Below are 21865 nucleotides of genomic sequence, written 5' to 3'. Positions count from 1 at the left end.
CTAGCAAGTAATTCTGAATGACAACTAACTCTGAGGAAATCTTAAACTTGTCAAATCAATTCTCCTCCTTCAGTGGTTCATGGAGCTCTAAAATGGAACAGGCAACAATGACAGACATGGAGACGTCATCATACAACCAGTCATCTCTCTCTAAAATGCAGATCCCCACATGCTTTCCCAGCCTTCTGAAATGAAGTAATAACAACAAAAATCATGTTTAGGAGCATATTGAAGGTCCACTGAAAGTTATCAGGATTTGTCTCAGCTCGAATAGGCTTAAAACTTGGCCACTGATTTACTTTCAAGCTGTCGGGACTCTGCAACAGACAGGTATTTTCTCTGTCATGTGTCTGGATCATCGGTATGGGAACAGCTTTTGTCATACCACTGCTTAATCTGATTTAAATGTGTTAGCATGGTATAGTGGTAGAAAGAGCAGCACAATAATCCAAGGATTAACTCCTGAAAGAGCAGCAAGGACTTTGCCCTACCTCATACTGCCATATTCTTAAAAAAGGAACGAAGAAAACAAGAGAAAGACAACTTCATCCCAATCCTATGAACTCTTTGCTGCTGATAACTTTACAATGTAGCTCATTCACCTTCTGGGACCTGCCTGTGCTGCTCTTAAGACACATGGACAGAGCTGTGTCAGGGCCCCAAAGAGTTTCTAAGAGAAAGCAGGTATGTTGTACCTTCGTGCAGGAAGACTGCGCAAGCTCACATATTACTCAAGACAAACTCTTATCAGCCTGCAGAAAACAAGACAATTACTAAAGCATTCATGCCCTCAGCAGCCTCCCATTTCACTGATGTTCAAGTGTCAGCTGTGCTAGTGTTCAGAGATGAGCGATGGAGGATCTATTCCAGTGTGACACACACAGTAAGGTCTGAGCAAATCCCTTTTTCCTAGATTTTCTGTTTAGGAGCTCCTCATGACCTCTCCGGTCTGGAGACCTTGAGCTTCTTCTCCACAGTTACCCATCCAGCAATGCCAGGAGGATGGAAAGCACTGAGGTGCAGGGATCCACGTACTCCAGAAATCACTAATCCACCTGATTTGGTTTGCCCTGTGCTAACTGGCTACATCTACTTCTGCCACACATGAACAATTGGGTTCACTACAAGTGCCTAAATGTTATTGTTTCTGTTTTACCTTAGAGTAAAATACCCATTTTCTGTGGAAAGAGTCAGCATTAATATTGTAATATGCATTTGCACTAGCAATCACCACATTGTTCTGACAGGAATTTCTAGTAACCTGAGAGAGTCCCAAAGCACTATAGTTACACCAGTAACCTCAACTACCTATCAGAGACCTTAGGTACAGAGTGATAAGCTGCTTGACAAATTCAAAGACGACAATCAAAGGAGCTGATGCACAATCCAGGTCTCCTAGTATTACAGTCCTTTGGTGCTTTAAGTACCATACAATGCTGAAGTCCAGAAAAATGCCAGCAAGGCCCACTAAGGACCCACTAAAAAGAAAGGGTAGGGATGGCAGCAAGTCCAAAACCACCTGCCACCTAGCCCTGCTGCTCAGCATACTTGGAACTTGGACGCTCTTTTGGCTTGGATCACTTTTCTTCAGACAGATAAAGCATACTTCTCCAATGCACACCCCCTTGTTCCACATGTAGTGGAGAAAACTGAGGTGGAACGTAACTAGGCCCTTTTCTCTGACTGTTTTTGCCTGTGAGTTGTTTTAATATGCACTAAGCAGCCACTTTCTTTGCAATTTATTTTCCTGCTTTCTCCCAGCAATGCCCCATTGTTTAGACACGTAGATGTTAGTGTCTATGAACAGCTTGCCAGCAGCACCCACACAAGTAGAGACATCTCCAGACCTCAAAAGACTGACCAAGAGACTTTTTTTTACTTAAAATTGACATTTTAACAGAGCACCAGAAGCAGGACTCCTGGTTGGAGTACCTTATTTCCTTCTTCACGTAGCTTGTGGATTTAAAGGTATGAGGGAACATTTAAAGCATCCCCTTACAGGCTGATCTCATCACTTACATTTTCTGATTGTCATTTGCTAGCTCAGGTTGAGATGCTTCCATTTATTCAGTCCTTCTCACTGGACTTAATTAAGCTGCGGAAGTTATAAATAACCAGGCTGCAGGATCAGTCTCATTAAAAATTAAAGTCCATTAAAAAAAATCTGGACTATTCATATTATCACATGGAAATCCACTATATGTTTTTCTTTTTTAATGAGAAAATACGCAGATTAAGCCACTCGAGAGTCTTCTTTCTCTGCAGCTTTGAATTTAATTTTAAAAGTGCAAAACTAAAAAAAAAAGTTTTGAAGCCAGTGAACTTCACTGCTACCACCAAAACTGCTTTTGATTCCCTTTGGAAAAAAAGAGACAGTTTCAGAACTACTTTTTCCCTGAATCTCTTCTTCACAAAAATAATGATCTTTTCTTGGATTTAAATGTTACTTTGTAGTATTTTCAACCTACACAGTTCTCTGTTGTGCTACTGCATGAAGTCGCATAACGGGAGAGAAAATAGCTTGCTTCAGTGAAAGAAATTAATCTACTTCTACCACCCTAGTTGAGTACCTTAACAAAAACTACACTGACAGCACAAGTTTAGAGAGAACATCAGATTCTAGGTCCCATAATGATCTTAGGCGAAGTACCACCATAATCTGGGATTTATATTTTGAAGAAGCCCTTTTGAATCTCCATTCATGTGACAAATTATTGTCAATACAAAAAAATTATGAACCATCCCCTAAAAATAATCAGTATTAATAATATTAACTTTTTTTCCTAATTTTCCCTCTGAATTTTGACATCAGGGTTGAGGCTATAAATGTGTAATATTTCTAGATATTTTTCTGCAACCACAACAGCAGAAAACTTTCCTATTTTGCATATTAAAAAAAAAATAAAGCAGAAGATCTCACAAATACATTTCAGCTGTTGGGGTCTTTCAGGGCAGAAGGATGCTCACAAGGCTCATCATAAATTCATGGGCTGGCAACACAACGCCAACAGAAAGCATGCTGCTTGACAGACAGTGCTTCCCAGGAAAATGGAGAACTGTATCTGGCACCATTGGAGATGCTTCCGAGATACCCCTTAGGGAAGAAAACTGACTATAAGGGGGTGTGTGTGTGCAAATATAGGAATCTGGACACTGCATTTTTCTTGGTAAGCTATTTTTCACCCTCTAGGTCCGAGCCATGGCAGAAGGAGCAGCAGTTACACCGCCGGAGAACAGCAGGGCCAGATTTTGTCAGAAACAAAAAATAATTCAGCAAGGAAGAAAATAATCCCCTCTCTTCCATCTTCCCCCAGGCTTCCTTACAACTTCTCTCAACCACTTAGAGAAACCAGGCTCACAGGGACTGAAATACCAATATAATCTTCAGTCCCTTAAATGTAAAGACTATCTACGCAAGTGTCAGGGGGGAGAAAGAGCATTCCAGCCATTTCAAGAGCTGGTGATAATTCTTGCTCCCAGGCCATTTGTAATGATGCCTCATTTTCTTCCAATGCCATATAACTTCTCAATTATCTACTGGCATTACAGCTGTTGATTTCTTGTTTTCTGTGATGGGACTGTGCAGGGACTTTTTAAATCCAGTGACCGACAAGAGTTTTAGGGGGGACTGCCAGAAAAAATGACCATAGATTATTCTTAAATTGGAGCTGCAAAGTCCTACCCAGTGGTTTTATAACTGCCATCAGAAAAGTGTTAAGGGTAATAGAAGAGATATCTACAACTGGCCCTCTCAGACAAGCTATGTGTAACGTATTCCCTATAATAAGGAGGTCTGCTTTGAGCCAAGGTGTCAACCTTAATAAGCTATGCTACTCCTACTGCTGCTGGTAAGAGGTTGTTCGGACAGTTTGTTAAACACCATTTTTTTTCTGTGGTTTGAAATCTAGCAGTACGAAGTGTATTTTGCTGTGAAAATGACAGGCTCGGCACCACATCTGGGGAAGAATTGCTGGAGAGAGGATTTCATTTCATTAAAATTTGTTTTTTGTTTTATCAGGTTTTCTTTTTTTAATAGCGCACCTAGTTGAATAAGGCAGTCCTCTTGTCAAAGCAGCCCACAAAACTGCTTACCGCAGAACGCTACTGAAATGCAGTCGCTTCCATGGCAGCAACCAGTTAGCAGGGAAAGCACTCAACAGTTTGGCTGAAGAGAGAAAAAGGAAGCTATGGGCAACGTAACAGAACCTAGCACTCCTTCCATGTGCATTGCAGCAGTATGATTATTTTTATGCCCATGCTGTGTAGATGGGCCCTGTTAGGCTTTCAGGTCTTTTCAGAATGAACAGCCTCAACCTGTGCCACAGGAGCCTGACAGCAGGCTGTTGGAATGGGGTGATGATACCCGTGCTAGATGGGACTAAAGCAGGCGCCCTGCAGGGAGCATTTCAGTCTCCCTGAAAAATGGCTAATGGTCTGCCAACTGCACGTGGCTGGGTTAAAATTCCAGAGAAGTGAAAAAAGCCCCTGGACAGAAGACAGGTAGGAAGAGGATGATGACAGGTATGGAAACAGAGGCAGAGATCAGGCTGCTCTGATCAGGGTTTATGCATGTCACCCCAACGTTAATCCTAAGGAGAAAGCGCAGACCACTATGTCATTCTCTCCAGATCACATTAACCCTTCAGAAAGAAAGAGGGGGCTGGATGATTCGGTAACTCTCGCAATCTGTTTCAGGCTCTAAAGAGAAGCAGATGCTGTTTCCTCTCTCTCCTTCCTCATCTCCTTCCCTTTTAAAAACAAGGAGCCCTGCAAAATCATTCTCTCCACGCAGAACAAATAGTTCATTAGTGATTGCCTTTATGAGAGTGGGTGAGTAGATTTTGTACCTTGTCTGATCAACGTTTGTGCCAATTTTTCAAGGCTGCCTTGCTGGAGCAGATGCAATAACGTTTTATTATACAACACACAATCCAAAGGGATACTTAGCATGCACTGAATCGGCATCGGCACAAATCCCCTAGCTAGTTGCACCGAAGGCTGCACTGGCTCGGCAACGGCCCTTGCAATCTCTTTAGTCAAGAAACGGATGAGGGCTGATCTAGTGGTGAGGGAGAGCGTAACCAAAGACATAAATATATTATGTCCAGCTTGGATCCTGACAACTTCAGTTTCCTTTGATTTAGCTTCCCCACCCACAGAGAGAGAATGGAAACATCAGCAACAGCTCCTGGACTTCTCTGGTAGTTTGCAAGTACATACAGCTTCTCAGAGGGGAATGCTAGAGAAATGGATGGGGCTGCCTTAGTACAAGCTTTAAATAATCAACATATTGTGACTGTACAGGCAGGCTCTAAAATGGCTCCAGTGGGAAACGGATAGGAAGACTAAAGAAGAGGAAAGAAACAGAGATGTGAAAAGGAGCAGAAGAGAGGGAGGTGAAGTAACAGGGAAACGAAAGCAAAAGTTTTGCAACATTGGCTACACCAGCTCTTTGGCAGGGGTTCTACGGACCCCGATGCACTGCTCAGCCTGGCCATTTTCAAAGATGGATTAGCAAATTAATGTAAGCAGAGCATAAAGTTGCTGACTGTGGTGGCGTTGAGTCACCTTGGGCCTCATCAGCATTGCTAAACATTGCCCGTAACCTTTCCATTATCACTGAGGGTCTGCACAGCACCAGGACCCAACTGCTCCAATAATTTCAATTACTTTCCCTGACAAATTTTATGTTTCATGTATTTTACTGGCCTGATAATTATGATTTCTCTCATTTCTCGCTATCGAGCTTAATGGGTTCCAGCACGAGTGTACGGTTTCAGAAATGAAGTTCCACTTGAATTCACAAGTTATTATCTACTTTCGCTAATGGAATTGGAAAAAAGAGAAAGAGTGGGAAAGAGATAAAGGATGAGTAGAGAAGGGAGAGCAGAGAGGAAGAGACAGATGCATGCACAAAAAAAGACTAAAGGAAAACATGTTGACAAAGGGAAAAACAAGAGAGAAAGAATAGAGACTGAGTTAAGACAAAGATGAAGCACAAGGAGGATGAAAAACAAAAAGGATGTATGGGAGAATGAGATAAAGACCGAGACAGACAGACACAGAAAAATGGGTATACAAACAAATGAGAAAGAGCTGTGTAAGGATCAGCACAAATAAGAGTGGAAAAACCAGCAACATTAAGAGCATTAAAAATGCTTTCTTGCATCATGACTGAAGAGTTGATAGGTTATCTCAAACCTTGGGCAGGCAGCAGAGATCTCAGCTCTGCACCTTCTCCTACTGACCGCAGAGGAAATGATTAATATCCCCAAAATAATCTTGCTGGCAATGCTAGATCTCCCAATTAGAGCTAGCTGGGAATTAATCTTTTAAAGTGTGTTAAAGATCCTGAAAAAAAATGAGTGCAAAATGTGCTCCTCTTTCTACTGTTGACCTGTCTCCTTCAAGAAGATTTAATCAAATTTGTTGTCTCTGCTGACCAAAGTTGTCACTGCTCCTTCTTTCCATCAGGCCTGGAGTGTCAGAAAACATATACAGAGCGAGCTGGAGCTATCATTATCAGATATCAGACGCACATCATCATCAGAGTTGTTCTTAAAAAAAGGAATAAAAACCCTAAAGTAGCAATTAAGTACCAAACCCAGGCATGGCCATCCAGCAGTAACTGGTGTCTTCTCTTCCATTTATAACTCTGAAAACATCTACCTATATTCAAATAAAAGGCCCACTTTCTCTCCTTCCCCACCTGTACACAGGCACTCAGCATAAAAATGTTGCCCTAATATCAGCAAAGAAAGAATTTACAGCAGTGACGTTGCAGAGGCGAGGGCAGGATTTGTCTTTCCAACTTTTTACTGTTGCCTAAAGTGGGCGAGTATATCTATCAGGAAAACTTTTGAAGCTGAAAGCCAGAAAAAGCAAGATTTTTCTCTAAGCTGCAGGAAGTTGCTAAAAGAAAACAAACATCCCTTAATGTTGCTATTTTGACAGCAAAACATTTTAAAGAATTAATGACCCACTTTACCCGAGATGTTTAGGGAGACGATGTTCAACTCTCCTGCCCAAGCCCAAAGGCACAGGGACACAAATAACCTGGTTTGGGATACAGTCCTTATTCAGGATGCAGACCATCTGCAACAGGGTTAATATCACTGGAGCACTGAGATGAAGAACATACATCCAGAATGCCATCATACACTGTCATTGTCATGGTTCACCGGTGGAAAGGTGTTGCTCTGAAAAATCACTTACAAGCAAACCTTGAATGTCATGAGCTTATACATGGCCTTGAGTAGGACAGAAAAGTGAATACAATGAGCAGAGCTGTAATAGGTAATAGATGTCTTAATCTAAAGATTTTTTCTAGATCTTCAGGCAGGTGTGTGGGATAATAATTGAAAACAGAAAATCAACACTTCAAAATTTCTTCCCAAGTAAACATTCTAAAAATCCACTTCAGGTCAGTCTTCATTTTCCCCCAAGATTTAAATCGCTCAATAAAGTTTGCATGATAAAAAGTCACTCTAAACAAGAACAATCATCACAGCTGTATCCAAAACATCTAAAAGGGAATTCCCAATTATCCTTCAAAATAAATTTTAAAGAAAAAAAAAATCATTTTCGAATAGAAGAAATTTTAAAGAAAGTTTTCCTGACCACTCTTAATGTTGCTATGAATTAATTATTTCTGTTCTCTTGACAATACTTGAGCTGTTTTCAGTAAACCTGCAGATTTCCCTGCACGTGTGATGGCACTTGGTCAGACACTAGAAGAACATCCACAGCTTCACAACTTCTCTCCTAAAGGCCTCTAAAAGGAGCAAAGAATAAAATTTAAATCCTTGCAAGATCCTCAAGACTAGCACCATTAACAAAGGAAAGGAAAAGAAAAGAATAAAGAATAAGGTCTCTGCTGCTTGCAACGTTTTTTTCATACATTTCTGGTATTTATCCCTTGAAGGGCACAAACAAGGTTTTAATCAGTGCTGTATACGTAAAAGGCAAAAATACCCCCTGCATCTGAAGTGAAGCTGTGGCCATTTCACATGTATGCCTCGTTGATATGCCAAGGAGGCGTTCCTCCATGGAACCTCCTTGGTAGGGACCAGTGATAGGCCAGCAAGAGTGTACATCAGGGAGGGACATCAGGTCCCTTAATGTACCACCAAAAGGATATATCGCTAGGGCGATGTTTCTGCTTTCAACATTTCTCCCTGAATGTCGTACAATCCCTCCTGCTACCAGCAACACGTGACTGAGCCTCCCAAGAAGCTTGAGAAATATCACTTTAATTCTATTTTTGAACTTTTCAATGGACCAACTTCTCATACACAGGGTTTTAGGTCCATCCACAACTGTACTTTACCCAGCAGCAAAAAAGAGTCAGTAATAAACCTTTTTTTCTCGTTACTCTTCATTTGCTCTTTGAAGCCCTGTAGAAAGGAATGGTCCTAGCAATGGCGATAATCTTTCATGGTTTTTCTCTCACATTCTACACACTGATGTTGAATGAAGGCTTGTGTACACTGGAGAAAAGAATTTCTACCCTCACTGTAAGGCTCCTTGTTAAGACTCACCTAAATAATACAAACATACATTCCAGCTCCTCTATTTTTCCACTCTCCAGGATCTCACTTTGCTGCAACTGCTTAAGGGGCAAGTGTTCAAAAGAACTTAGCTATCTATTTCTCATCAACTTCAATGAGGACCTATTATGTACCTATTTACCTTAAGGGCTGTATAACTAACTTTGGGCCACAGAATCTATGTACACTGTCCTTTGGATACATTTGTGAAAGACTTTGTTCTCAGTACTTTGATTCAGAAAATCTTATTAACAGAGTGCATATACATTTGCAGAAACTTTCTTCACTTCTCTAGCCACCTCTAATAAAGTGGTACTGAAGGAATTTAAAGCAAAAATATAATTTGAGAAGACGCGAAGCAGCTTCATCCCTGTAGGCCTAAGCTTTCACTTAACCTGAAAGATGAGGACTCCAATTAGTGTTGAGCTCCCAGGATAAAGGCCTTCTCAGAGTACAGGTGGACATTTCACAATCTTTAGCTTCACAAACATTGCCACAGCATTGCTGCCTGCATTACTGTGGTCTCTAGCAACCAAAGTCCAGTGCCACAGAACTCCTGTGTTTTTACAGTAATCACTAGCCCAAACACTAGGAGAAGTAGGAGACGGCATGGATGTGTGCCTCTATTTGTGTGTGAATATAAAAGATGGGAGATGCCTACAAGCAAGGATGGATATATGCACTTGGAGACATTCATACAGCTGTATCAGAATAGAGTTAGCCAGGAAAACCTGGGCTGCTTTAAAGTGACTATTTTTATTTAAAGAATCTGGGATTCAACAGCCAGAAAGAACTACTGTCTGTGATCAGAGAGATGTTATGTAAAGCATAAGGGTCAACTTTACACGCTCAAATGTAACTAATTTAAAGGCCTGCACCTATTTAACTTCATTTTCTATTTTGAGAAGTCTAGAGGATTCTTGATGAAGCTACTTCACTGGCACCATAAACCTGCTGCTTGGAGGACCCAAAACAGAAGCCTTGTTTGTTGCAGTATTTTTCAGAGTCCTTTGGTACAGATCAGCTACCTGGGGGATGGCATCAGGATTCTTGCTTGACCTTGTCAAAAAGTAATCGATGATACATGACCTGCAGATTCAAAAAGGGTATGTGATGACTTCTGTCCCTCCTTTTCCAACCGGCCTTGACAGAGGGAGTTACATATGAAAGAGTGAGAACACCAGTGCAAGAACAACACACAGCTGTTCCTCCCAACTCTGCTAAAATGTGAGAACAAGCTCTATTGGAGGAGCTCTCGTGCCCTACTTCTAGCCTCTAAACATTACTCCAGTACTCTGTGTTTTCTAGATGAAGTTGGAAGGACACAGTTTTAACCAAATAGATAACTGAAGGGAAAAGAGCTAATCAAAAGCTGCCAAATTTCAGATGCAGCAATGTCAGGAGCAGACTAATAACAAATGTTCATACGTGCACACGTGTGAGTGGGTGAGAGACAGGATAAGACATTCTGACAGGCGGAGCAGGAGGATGAGTATCATCCTTTCCTTCCTTTCCCTTCATTCTGCTTATGTGAGGAACAAGTGATCTCCTTCCAATTACTTGCATCCAGCCCCAAATGCTGATGAAGCTCTTGTTCATCATGCCGGGACTGGCATAGCAACCTGCCATATATAACAGCTCCCAAGCAGAGGCAGTAGTAGCAATGTGCACACTGTACACAGAGGTGTGAGAAGACAACAATTTAGCAATCACTTACCACTGACCGGCCAGAGAGGTAACAAGGAAGAAAACAAGGCAGGAAAAACAAAGCTTTTAGCAAGTATTTCTGAAGACAGCCCCATCTTTCCACTAAAAACAAAGTCTTTACAGGACACCTGGCTGACAAAACTCTGTCTCATCAGCTCAAACCTGTCCCCTAGAGCTGTCACGTTAAGAGGCTCTGAGCTTTCATACAGAGTCTGTGATCATGAGCTGAAGAGCAGACTTGAAGCCACTTGGGAGTGGAAGACAGTATGATCATTCACACGTCCTGGATACTCTTGTGAAAAAGAAATAAAAAAAGAAAAATAGAAAAAAAAAAAAGAAAAAAAAAAAGACTACCAGCCCCTTGGGAATTGTGGGTGTTGGATCCCAAAACTTGCTTTTTCTAGTCTTCATCATTTCCTGCCTCTGCCTGCATATAAAATAAGAACAGGAGAGGAATCATTTACCATCAAGTCGTGATCTGATGACAGTTTTCTCCACTTGATGGTTGAAAATGCATTTGAGTTTCAGGTTTTCTTTCATGTTGTTTGCAAACAGAATGATGCTTCTGTCATTTCAGCCATTTGCCCTCATCAGCAATATGGTGATGACAGCCGTTTCCCAAAACTATGGGGCTAAGAGAAAGGAGCAGAATGACAAATTTGTGAAGATGGCAGTGTATGTAAAGTTTAATCAATACAGAAACAAAGCATTACTCTGTTCAGAAATGCTGCTAATCTCCCTAAAACATCCCAAAATGCAGAGCAGGAAGATTCAAGCCACCATAAGGCCTTTTCCGTATCACAGAACCAGTAGTCATAACACAGTTCTAACCTGTGCTTCGTTACATAGCTGTAATACACAATGATTATGTTGCCCTATACTGGATAGACCCACAGAGAGGTATTAATAAGTCATTAATTAACTACTACCACTACAGATAGCTAATAAAGGTGTCCTTTAATTCAAGTCTTGGAAGTCTGTTTTAGGTAGCTGAAGGACAAGAGTACGATTCCAGCTCCCATTTTTTGTCTGTATGAATGGGATTCATCAGATATGCTTAGTCAGAGAACAGTTCTGAGCAGCTTTTCCAGCAGGGGGGACCAAGCCCTCACCATGCAGAAAAAGGACATGATGCATTAGAGCATGACCTTAGGTGAAGCACTTAACCTCTCTGTGCCTCATTTCTCCCCCATCTGTGGAAACAAAAATGGCATTTACCTAACTAGCAGGGGTACTGTGCAGCTTAATTCATGACTGCTTTGCAGTGACTTTGAGAACCTTGGATAAAAGGTGCTAAGAATCAGCAGGGAGAGGAATGACACACAGGGACATTATGCATTAGCTGGTGCAACAAACTAACTGTGTGAATTCAGATAGGCACTGCTTACATGGACATTTATAATAAAGGGTATTTTTGGTTTTGGTGGTTTTGATTTGGGGGTGGGGGGGAAAGGGTTGTGGCTGTAATGTGCTGTATTACCACTCACAGGAAATTCTCTATTAACCCCTAGGGTAAGGAACAACACTTGCTTTCCACATCCTATTCCACAGACATGTCCAAATGCTGATACAGAGGGACTGTCTCCAGGCCAGAGATTAGACCTCAGCCTTGGCCCTTCTGTCAGGACTCTCTTCTAGAGAGAGTTTACAAGTTGGAGATCGGCAGTTTACACTGCTGCCCATTAGGTTACCCAAAGCTCACAGAAGTCAACAAAATCAGCGGAAGGATTTTCTGTTTGGCTCAACATTCCTTGGTTTAAGAAAAAGGAACTGATGTGAAGCCTATATATTCTCCTGAAACACCACCATGAAGTAGCTAACAGCTTTCATTTCCTAGGCTGCATTCAAATCTGTGACACAGAAGTGAAAAGCCATCATACTCATATTACCTAATCCCTAAACCACCTAGTTTCCCAGCTTTTGTTTTAATCCCTGATGCCTTGCCCAGCACTACCTGTGGGAAGATGGCTGATACCTTCCTGCAGTATCAGTTGCTAATTTCCCACTTATAAGCCTTAAAAGTACAAATTATAATAGCTTCATTTACATGTGATGCTAACTAGAGGCAAGACCTGTGGGAACTTACATCACCCACAGAAGCCCAGGCAGTTACCAAAACTCAACACATCCCAGCATTATGAAACTTAAGCACATCACAGGCCTGAGTCCCATCCTTTACTGCTAAAACATTGGTCTAACTCCACTGACTCCAAAAGGACATGCTCTTGTTCTATGTTTAACATCAGTCAGGAGAGAAAGTAAGTCCTCTCTATTTCTAACCCCACTCCCGCTAACTCTTTTTGCTTGTGAAAAATACCTTCCATGCTTGGGTGACAGAATGCTGTGTGAGTGGCTAGGGAGCAAGCAGCTCATTACATTGCCCAAAACTCTAGCAGCAGTGTTTTATAAATCCAGAGATAGGCAGGACAGTGTTCAAAAACATGCTCTCACCTTTCTTTATTTATCTGACAGGAATGGGAGATCACATAAGGCATGCTAGTAAAAGGTTCTGCAGAACAGAGTGCTGCTTGATATGTCAGAAACAACCAGGGATATGACCTCACTTTGGATAAACACATTTTATACCACAGATATTTAGGTAAATAATGTTTGGCTGTATTAAGTAATGAATAATTATATTAAAAGTAAATTAAATGTACCAAAGAGGCAAGAAGGAATTGCAATTTGAACATTTCATCCCCTTGCTATTTGTGCTTTAATGAAGTGTCCTAAAGGCAGTCATCATGCCAGTCTCTGCACAAGTCTTTGTAAAAGAAATAGATTTTTTACTTTCAAATCACTAGTTTCTAACACCGAGAACCACACCCCTAGGGTTTTTTTTTTCTTTTCTGTCTTTAGCTGTTTGGGTTTTTTTAAAGAAAAAAGAAATAATCTTTCCAATTTTTAAAAAGCTAAACCAACATGAAACAAGGGCATTCTAATGGCTTAGCAATCAAATAGATAAGCCTTAGGGTTACTGTGGTTTAAACCCACATGATCTCAAAGCTCATTGTATCTTGGTTCCTTGGATGCCCAACTTTTCGATGGCCTGAACTTCTGCCTGTGCATGTGCGCTTTTTTTCTGGATCTTTCCTGCTATGGCTGGAATCTCACTGAAGGACAAGATGGAGATCTTGTTATTTAGCTATTTAGTTTATTTAGTTTTGTCAATATAACTATTCCTAATAACTATTTATTTAGTTACTTAGTTTCCTTGCTTTTTTATTTGATAGGAGGACAAGGGAGACGCACTTGTGGAAAGTTAAAGATGTTTGCTTACCAGATACAGATTCTGTCTGAAAATGTTTGCACTTCTGTATGTCTTGAAGGGCCTGTGTAGTGAAAGCAGCCTTCCTAATTTGCATGTGAAGAGCACATGAAGCTAAGCAGCATCTCTGGCTGTGCACTGCGAAGTGCTCTCCTCTCTCTTTATGGGATTATGAAGTGCTCTCATAAACTGTCAGACTGGCACCTGTGGCGAGCAGCACTTGGGAGTGTCCAAGCAGCAACTGAGAGCACTTTACCATTCCAGAAAGACAGGGAGGAAAACAAGGGAGCCCTTAAAAAGTAACGAAATTCATACTGAGACAGAGAGGTGCAATTAAGAGTAGCTGGCACTGAAGGAGAATCTTTTTCTCCATTTTAATTTCTGAAGTGCTGAGGAAGTATAAAGAGGACCTGCATTTGCATATCTGAAGCACAAGGTACCCTTTCCTTTTCAAGCAAAGGGGTGCCAGGGACTCTGGTGTGCCCTCTTGCTGCTCCTGCTATAGTGTGCTGTCTAGCATTATATTTTCAAATAGATTTCGATATTCAACAGTAGGAGCTTTCATTGTAACCTTTGCAATCCTAATGATAATGCAGAACTCTCCCCCCGCCCCCTTCCTCTCCGCATGAAGAAGCACTGCTATGTTCTAGCTGCTTTCCAGATAACTCGGAAAGACATGATCCCTGCGCTGGGGAACTTTCAAGGACTAAAATGCAACCAGAGGTTATCAGCAGGACAATACACACAGGCCGTTTTTATACAAACCAGTAAACCTCTCTGAAATTGGTACGAGGGAAAACAGATTTACACTCACAACATACAGTGATAAAGGGTATAAAGTTCAATAGTTTTATGTAACATTTTAGAGGCACAAATAAGGAGGGGCAAGGGGGCACATGGTGGGATCCTCCTTCCCTATAGTGTATGAACAACTCTTCTGGTATGGAGTGGAATCCTGGGCCTGGAGAAAACCAGTCCAGATGTGCCTGGCCTACAGGAATATTGGGGGCGGGGGCCTACAGACCCCAGGGCTACATGACAGCACAAATTCTTCAGTGGGGAAAAAGCATTTAGGTCTCTAACAGAGTTCATTTATTCATTTTGGGAAGTGACTGACTTAACTTCAGCTGCTTGACAAAAGCAAAGCAATAGTGGGGAAAAAATAGAAGAGGTGGTAAAAGTAATTACCAAGCTCAAAAGTAGAATGCTAAGACTTATGTTCAGTTGTCGTGAACGATACCAAGGAAAGTTAGCATCACAGGGTAAAAAACATCAGAAAAGAGTCAATTTCTGGGCAAAAGAGCAAGTCAAAGTAGGAGGAGTGACAATATCAATATCAGTGGGGATCATGCAGACTGCATTTGAATGACTGTTCTGTTGAAAGTTAGGTGAAAACACAACTGGTTTTGGAAAAATAACAAAGGAAACTGAAATGCAGAAAAAGCAGAAACTACAGAAAGGTGAGAAAAAAAAATGGGGGCGTGCCTCTCCCAATTTGTCAGACCAGTTTGGAAACACACATCTTCCCTCTTCCTCTTAGCAGTCCATCTGTATTACCTGGATTCAGGCCTAACATGGGAGGATGTGAATCAGCACATGCCAGAGCATACATGAGGACACATGTGAGAACAGAGAACTGTGTCTATGGCCAAGTCCACGCATGTGAGAACTGGTACAGGTACACATGCATAAGCGGTAGCAAGTGACACATACATGCTATTTCAAGTGCTTCACTTAGCAAATGAACTCCATAATATTCCCCCTGAAATTGGTTGCTCCCGGGTGTTTAACGAATGGTTGGTCGTTTAATGGCCCGAGGCAAAGCCAAGGAAGGTTAACACACTGACATAGCGGACATTAACTATGATAACAACTGTTTTCATGGAGGATTATTGCCATTATAAACCTTATTCAACATCATAATGCCAACAATCATTCCCTACTTTTTCCTTGTCTTTCAAATAAAGTTAGTGTCTTCTATGATGCAGCAGAGCAAACAGCGCAGCCAAAATTTGAGGCCTTCAACTTTTAGTAATCACCTTTCTGTTTGTTCGAGTACGAGAAGTACTGGACTTCAGCTGGAAGATATCCCAGCTTAAAGAAAGCCTCAGTTAAACAGAACTCCACCAGCACCTTTTACCCTAGAGTAAACAAAAGGAGAGAATTGTCTCCGTCAGGCAATTTCGTTGGCAGAAAGAGAACAGAGCTTTTCATGAGGAGGGGGTGTGACATCCACCAGCTAGAGATGCCTACTGAAGCATTCCTTGTGGGGGTACAGAAACTGGAGGCCACCGTATAATTGAGCTGATCCACACCTAACTGAGACTGCAAAGAAAAGGAGTTGAAGAGAAACAGTGCCATCACCTGCCATACATCAGACCAAGGCACTGCAGTTAATGCATCATCTCTGAGGTGTTGCAAAGAATACAATCAGAAAGGCGCAAAGCATTTGACTTAGCACCTCATTCAGACAAAGCTCCCTCCTTTCAGACTGGCACCACCGCCAGCTATGGAAACATGACACTGGGACCTTCTAAAGTGTTGGTTTTCAACTTTTTCTCTGTGTACGGATCCCTCCCAAATTTTCCAGTGGGAATGTGGATCCCAGCACAGTGAACATACTTTCTGTCAAATGCTCACTTTCTGAGTCACGTTTCATTTGCTTTGTGGACGTCACTGACGGGTCTACGCAGGGGGGCTGTGTTTCAGGGTTACCAGGTACAACTTAAACACCACTTTGCTTAGGAGACATGTAAAATACATTGCCTCAAGTAAAAGATGTATAGCTTTTTTTTTCCCAGCACCTCTGCACGCATAAGATATGCTTGACGCTCGAAACAGAGAGTTCTGCCAGGAAAAAAAACCCACTGTATGGTATTTGCTTTGGAGGGTGCAGGAAAGACATCCAACCAGAGGGGCCATTAAAGTTGGAAACCAACAGGCAAAAGCTACAAATGCTAATGAGATGCCATTATGAAATCACTTCACGGTCTTCAGAAACTACAACAAATGGGATGATTTTTCTTTAGCAGCAAAGATAAGGTATCATAAGCATTACCCTGCAAAGACTGCAACCCAATCTCTCAAGAAGATTCAAGAGCCCCAGCAACAATTAGGCCACTGAGGGCTCAAGAAGATAAGTCTAATTAAAATCCTTAGTGCAGAGATCAGTGACCTAACAATGCTTGATCTTGTCAGCTCTGCCACATCGGCCTCCATCTACTGGTGAAGGGCCACGAGGCAAGTGGAATGGATAGAGACTGGCCGTAGATTTGTTTTTCAGGGTTGCAGAAAGGGAGAGGAGAATGTACAGTATCATCCATATACTGGAAATGAAGCAGTCAGTGAAACTTACAGAATCTAAATCTCAATTAGGCTTTGAAGTTTAAAAATGAAAAAGACCAAAATCAGATGGCTGAAACGTTTGTATCCAACCCATATGATAAATGTGCTTAATAATAGTTGTACTTTAAACTTTGCTATCTCCTTCCACTTAAGATCTCAAAAGGCTTTGCAAGCTTTAGAAATAAAGCCTCATAATACCTCTGCAAGGTCAGCACTATTATTCTCATTTGTAAAAGTGAAATAACTTGGCCAAGGTCACATACAGAAAGTCAGTAGCAGAGCTGGGAATAAAATGTATCTTTTTTGGCTCTTAGCTATGTATATTTAAGGTGATCTGCAAAGGAAAAATACTTGGGTATGTGCCCATTTTTTTCTTTTCATTTTTATGATGAATAAAGAAGGTCTAAAGATTTTTCTAAGAGTTAGCATAAACTGGCCTGAAGGACAACAGTGGTACTTCAAACAGGAATGATGATAAGATTTCATTTTCAACGACTTTGAAATCTGCAGCGAAAAAGTGCTAAATTAAACGCTGGCTAATAAATAACAACAGTAATGATAATAATAATCATCACTAGCAGAATAACTCCCTATGTGAGCACTGTATTTGAGAATAAAAGTAAGATGCCTCTGATACAATTACTCCATCTCATTTATGGCTATGCCACAGTGGTATAATTATAATTATTCCACTATAGTTCTACCAGTTCTTTTCCCTGTGTAAAATAAGCCCTAAGGAATTCTTTTCCTGTTTCCATCCAACATTTGAAATTTATATTCTTTTTACCCTAGACATCCTCTGATGAGTGGAAATTCAGAGAACTACTGCATTCCAGGAGACCCAGGGGCACATCTACACATAACAGTAAGTTGTCATAACTCTGACTCTGTAGATCACCTGAGGATCTGCTTTTAAAAAAGTGAGGAGGGATCTGCAAGAACACTGAGCTAGTTTTGCTTTAAACCACACTGAACTGAAATGAGATGAATGGGAAGCCGTCAGAACAACAGTTTTCTCAGAAAACAGAAAATCCTCAAATCCCCCAAACCTTTCCTGTCCCCTCCAATTGAGAGGACAGCATGAAAGATGGCTGCTCAGGTGATCAACCTCTCTAAAAAACCAGGGTTAAGTAGACTTTGACATTCTGAATGCATCTGGTTCATACTGTAACTAAAACACCAACAAAGCACCACAATCTCAGTAGTCTCCAACGCATTTTTACTTTCCACACTAGATGAAAAGCCAAAGTATACCCATTTAAACAAGTGTCATATTTCATGCCAGACACTCGAATTGGAGCCCCAGTTTTAGCACTCAAGAGGAAAATCCTGCCTTGCAAATCTGTAACATCATTCACAGAACAGCCACCTTTTCACCCAGAAATTTTTACTTACTGGAGTGTTCTGACCACAGTCAGTGTAGAAAATCTAACAAAGTTGTATGATATACTTCTACCCCTACCTTTGGCTCCTATCTCATGGCTTACCTTCCTCTTGTACCTCTGGCCTTGGATCACTATTAAGAGATACAGCCACTAGACTGCATGAACCATGGCTGCTCAGGTGATTAACTGCATTCCCGTAGTGAAGGAAGCCTCCTCGACTGTGACTTTATTTTTACGCAAGGGAAAATTGGGAAGGCAGCTAAATAACAACTCTGGAAAAACAGTACAGCTTAGATCTTTGCTGTCATACGTTCGGACTTCAGCAGTCACACTTCTGCTGCGCAATTCTGCATCTCTAATTGCACACTGTGTCCTTTCCGTGTGATTTGCAGAGCTTTGCATTGTTAATGTTCACCTAATAATAAAAAATGTCTACAAAATCCCCTGAGAAGCCTTGTTATAGGAGCTTGCTAAGACTGCTAGAAAAACAGTTCCCATGAATTTCCGAGGGTCGACAGAGGCACGTACATGTTTTCTGAAACAAAGGCAAAAAAGACTTGCTCCTTTAGGATACCCGTGTCATGCCAGTGATTTCCACTAGGTCACTGCATTTTAAGCACATAGGTTAGGCAGCAGGAATTAGAGATAGTCAAAAAAGTTTCATACCTAAAACACAAGCAAGAAAGGGCAAGGCACATCCAATTTACAGGTGCTGCCTAGGAAAGATCTCTGGCAGAAGTTGTATCCCAGAAAACTCTGGCACCACCAACATCACAGCACAACATCCACAAACCCTTTCCATGACAGAAGGCTTTGTGGGCAGCCTGGCTTTGAAGGGCTAGAACCCTTTCATACCGTCGGCACAAGACACGTAGGGAGTGCAAACACACAAGCAAACAACTGCAAGCGAATGGAATGGAAATGTGTGAACTGGTCAGTGCGTGAAGAAACTTGCTACTGATGGAAAACGTGGTTGCCAAGTGCTGGTATCTGCACAGTCAGAGTACCTGTACTACTGCTATTTGAGGGGCTAGTAACTGGATCAGTCTTCCTCTATTATAAGCTAAATTGCCAGGAGTGGAGGAAAAATGCCAGACTTGTGAAGGTTATTACATAGACATCTTTCTGATAATTAGCAGAGCCATTAACAATGCCATGTTTCTGTCTTATTGTGATCGGCTGCACAGTGTTGTACAGTGTCCGTTTTCCCAACCCACTGCACACAGCACACCTAGCACTAAGAAATCAACTCATCGAAAGTCTCTGGCCTTTTTCATCAGCTGCTGCTGCTGGGACCCAGCACACATGCTCCAAAGCACTGGCATTACTCTACCAGAAGGAGAAGGAAGGGAATCATCCATTCAACATGCGGAAGGCCTCTGGACGATAAAGATGATGGCATTACTAAACTAAAAGCAGCAACGTGCTGATTCCCACTTGCTGTGAGGGTTAGGTGATGAAGGAGCAGGAACACAGACAGAAACATCCTTGTGATGGAGGGAGTTCCCTAGAAGGAGTTTGATCTGGATATCAAAGAAGGGCAGAGGGAGAATAAAAGAGGTCCAATCAAAATACAGCCAGTGTGTTAACCAACCTTCTTCCCAGTACACCCCTAAGGAGGGAAGTCTCTCTCTCTTAAGAGGAGAAGGTGAACCAAAAGATGACATTTAATGAATCAAATCATAGCTTCTACTTTAACAAAGCCATCTGAGCACAAATAGCTTGAAACACGACCCACTTCAAAAGAGCGGGGAGAGAGCAAACAGCAACAAGCCAGTTCAGGAAAAACCTGAGGTAAGGACCCAGATGCATAACATTTCCTTTGCCGAGTGCTCTGCTGGCTGGGCAGGGTGCTCCTCACTGCAGTTCCAAAGACTGTGAGCTCAACAGCAAATCAAGGGGTTGACATTGTTTCATCTTTCTTCTAAACGTCTTCTCAAAGACGCAGCTTTTCCCAACATGGAAACATGGTCTTTCACCTCTGCATCAGGACTGACAATATGCAGGTAATATTGGAGGATAGTTTTCCATCCAGCTTTCATCCCAAAGCAAAACAACTGCCCCACACCATGTGTGCTGTTCCTTTTAATCCTCCACAGCCATCACTACTCCTCTGTTAGGGCAGCGAGAAGAGTGAGCTTTGCCTGTGTTCATCTAGGCTTTAATACACTGGGCACCATCCCAGTGAAAACAATGGAGACGCACTGTCTGCTACATTGAAATCAACACTCTCTCTCTGGTCCCAGGGTTTTTATTCCAGTCTGGCAGCACAGGAATGTGGTGCTATTAACTGTGCCAGTGTTTCCTGAGGCAGAACCACAGTCATGCAGGGATCCATCCCTTCAGCTAGAAATTTCGATTTCAGATGGCAGGAAAGTGGAAGCGTTTTACTCAGTAGAAGTAGTTTGTACCTAAAGCTGTTGCAATATGCATGCTGTCTCTATCCCTACAGCACCTTCCTTCAACTTTCCCCTTGGGAAAGAGGGTTGAGATTTTTAGAAAGGGGAAGGGACAACTAGAGATGGATAGGAAAAGCAGGTTAACTGGTAAGGGGATATTTGTAACCAGCAGGAAAGGAAAGTGGAAGTGCAAGTTTGTTGGAAAATAAAAGAGATTCAAACATTTTAATCCTGCAGCATCTGTAAACATGCATTTAATTTGCCCATTCATTTATTTTTAGTCTTTCCTGGAGAAAAGAAAACATTGTGAGAGAGGAAGGAGAGGAATTTTTTGCTTCTATAACTGTGAAGGCTTTCTAAATTTTGAAAAGCAATTGCAATGTATGCAGGATTTTGGCTCCCTTGCCTTGAGGGCTGAATCCTCCTTAAAGACACAGGGTGAACACAGTACAGACCTGCTCCCAGACACTACCTCTAAACCCTGCTTCATCTCTCATTTGAAGGAATTGTTTCTCTTAAAGTCAGTGCAGCTGTGTGTCTTACTCCATTCAATTCCTGGCCACTGTGCTTTGACACCAAGTGATGGTGTTAAATCAGCAGTAGGAGCCAAAGTATTTTGAGAAATGTGCAAATGGTTACAAGCAATGTGGACTAAGGCTTAGCATTTCATTTGCCCAACTAAACTCCAAAATAGAAGCAAATTATCAAAATAGCTAATTAAAAAAAAAAAAATATCCAGGAAGCCAAGACAATGAGATCTACATCCTAAAATTAATCTTCAGATCATCCATTTCCTCTCCTGGATTTTTTTTTTTTTTTTTGATTTTTGGGTGTTGTTAGAACACCACTGCTCAGGGGATTATCAGAGATGTCACTAAGGGCTTGATGTCTTAACCAACATAATACCGAGCCCTGCATAAACAACCACTGTCACAGCAACATTGGCTTGACGCACCTTTCCCTTCCACGTGTCATTTCCCAATGGGAGTATGCATTGCCCCACCTTACTTCAGAGCTTGAGGTTTTCACACATTCCCCTTGATTTCTTATCAGCAGATGGTGAGACAGAGGTCTGATTTCAAGGAGCACAAGGCAAACCAGCCACACTCACTTCTGTCTCCTCCTCTCCCCACTGCAGAAGCAGAAGGTTTGTGTGGATGACTTGACTTCACTTGAAGGTTCCCTTAGGTAATACAACTCCTCAGCCAGCTG

General features: G+C 41.7%; 1 protein-coding gene across 1 annotated transcript in view; it reads right to left on the bottom strand.

Moving 5' to 3' along the window:
• Positions 1-21865, bottom strand: part of LSAMP (limbic system associated membrane protein) — a 1007497-nt gene that overhangs the window by 572260 nt on the left and 413372 nt on the right. The gene's annotated exons all lie outside the window — the stretch shown is intronic.

The sequence above is a fragment of the Accipiter gentilis genome, chromosome 21 (assembly GCF_929443795.1).
Source record: "Accipiter gentilis chromosome 21, bAccGen1.1, whole genome shotgun sequence".
NCBI classification, from domain to species: domain Eukaryota; kingdom Metazoa; phylum Chordata; class Aves; order Accipitriformes; family Accipitridae; genus Astur; species Astur gentilis.
The sequence above is the reverse complement of the archived record's forward strand: the minus strand, read 5'-3'. Positions and strand labels throughout refer to the sequence as shown.